This window comes from Ruditapes philippinarum, unplaced genomic scaffold (genome assembly GCF_026571515.1).
Source record: "Ruditapes philippinarum isolate M1 unplaced genomic scaffold, ASM2657151v2 ctg1654_1_1_1_1, whole genome shotgun sequence".
Taxonomy (NCBI): domain Eukaryota; kingdom Metazoa; phylum Mollusca; class Bivalvia; order Venerida; family Veneridae; genus Ruditapes; species Ruditapes philippinarum.
In genome coordinates, this window is record NW_026864100.1 from 198729 (window position 1) to 201309 (window position 2581).

Here is a 2581-nt window from a genome sequence, read left to right on the forward strand (position 1 = left end):
TGTATTGAAATTTTTGTTTCAAAATTTATCATTTTTTCCTCTAAAAATAACACTCTAGAATTGGTAAGAAAAACACGGCGTTCCCTCCAAACCTTTTTTTTATTTCGTAATCAATTTTGAATTGAAATAAAAGTGTGCTTCATTCGATTTATGATATATGATAATATAATACCTAAAAAAATAAAAATGAATTTAATCAAAATGAATTAACTTTTCGTTAAAAAGTTTATCATGTTACTTTAAATAAGAATCCCTAAAGAACGCTCAAAACGATAAAATTGAGAATGTTGCAGGCTCAGTTTGAATGAGCCTCTTCATGGACGGTAATGAAAAGAGCAAGTTACCGTCCATGCCCCCTAGCACCGGCTTAAGCAAAATTCAACATGAACTGGTACAACTTTGAAATTTGAAACATCCGCAGATGTGTTCATATGGCGATTATCATGGAACCTTCAATGTGACACGTAAGTGCCATACTATGAAAAAAGGCATATGGTCCCCAAGTAAAAAAACAAAACACACTCTGAAATTCAGTAAGAGAAACATGCGCCCCTACTTACTTTTTTCATTTGTTGGTCAGTTTTGATAATTTAAGGGGCCTAATTATTTTTTATGGGCCTAATATTCAATTATTTATTTGTTTTCTGTTAGTTCCTTATCAGTTTCTAATTATTTATTCTTAGGTAGTGGTTTGCCTGCCCGTGCTCTGCCTTGTGCCCTTTCCTGTTTTTGTTTGGGGTCCTCTTGGGGTCCTTGCCGCTGGCTCTTGTTGCTGGGTCGGGTGGGGGCTGCGTTCATTGAACGCCGCCTTTCCTTGATGATCTTGTTTATCATATTTTTTGATAATTTTAGACTCAAGTAAAAGAATCTTTTATGAACTTTCTAGTGATGCCTTAAAAATGAAAATTAATTACGTAGAAGTATTAAAAATTTTGTTTCAAACTTATCGTTGTTTTTTTTTTTCACTCTTAAAACCACACTCATATATTCGAAAAAAAAAAATCACATCGCTTCCTTAAGATACTTTATTCAAAAAAGAAAATGAATATTGTATGACAGTGAAGACGTAGCTTTGAACAAGTATATTAAAAATCTGGAAACAAAGTGATCCCTCGGAAGCATAAATCACAACAAAATTACATAAGAATTGCAGACTCGGTTTTATTGAGTCTGTACATGAGGGAAAATGAACAAGTGCAACATCCCTCACGCCCCCTAGCACCGGCTTGAACGGTACTCAATTCTCAACACTTAATAGCGCTGGCATCAATGATCCCGAAGGACCAGAAAAATATAACAACACTGAAATGAAGTACGGGACAACTTTTACAGCTGCCACACGGCACTTGACACCTGCTGTTGTGAAGTATAAAAATCTGGAAACAAAGTGATCCCTCGGAAGCATTAATCACAACAAAATTACATAAGAATTGCAGACTCGGTTTTATTGAGTCTGTACATGAGGGATAATGAACAAGTGCAAAAATTTTTTATTCATACTGAAAATACCTTATTAAAGATTGTACATATGTGCTACGAATAAGTATTTTCTTGATTTCGGAAAGGAAATCTCGGTGGCCGCTTTAAAATCCTATTTTTGCAAATACTTGCATAGTTTTTGTTGAAAATGAAATTTGTTTCAATACATTTTTCAATGATACCAATAAAAATATTGGATGGTTTTCAGATTATCAATAAAATTTCTCCCTTGAAGTTGGTCATAGTTTCCCCTAAAAATTTCCTAATCGCCGATGTTTCTCAGAAATATATGATAAACAAGATCAACGCTCAATGAACGCAACCCCACATGACCCAGCAACAAGAACAAGTGGCAAGGGGCCCAGGCGGACCCCAAACAAAACACAGGACAGGGCACTAGGCAGAGCAGGCTAATCACTAAAATGATAAATAATTTGTAACTGATAAGAACACGATGTTAAATAATAAGTTAATGCATAAGTTATCTTCATCATAAATGATAAAATCAGCAATTTTAAAGTGATGATGTTAAAGACAACACTTTTGTAACAAATGTAACAACTATATGTTATGAAAAATGCCGTATTTTGTCCTTCAGTTTTATTTAGAAATATGGGAGAGACGCTGTTTTATACCTGTCCGCAATAGAAGTTCGTAAATACTCCGAGAGGGGCGGGGCGTTATGCTTGACTTGAAATCGTTTAACTTTGTAAATCTACTTTTGTCATTTTAAACATGTTATCGGTTAACGTACTCTTGTAGTTCTACAACTGGTAACACGTTTTCTTAAACTCTATTTTCTGCATGTAAGATTTATATTTCATTTGTATATTTCAGATCTATAAGTGTGCAAACATGCATATGTATTGCATGCAATGGAAGATACGAACTTGTAAATTTCATGTCGTTTTAGATGTTAGGTCAGTTGTTACGATATATATGTAAAACTTGTTATATAAAGGCGGGAACCTTCAATTAAAAGATTGAATTAAGAGGCATTTTATGTGCTATGAACGGGTACAATAAAAAATGGTAGGCATACAAGTTCGCATTTTCAAAAGTCATTTAAAAAGGAACACTTTACATGTCTGGAATTTTGGCA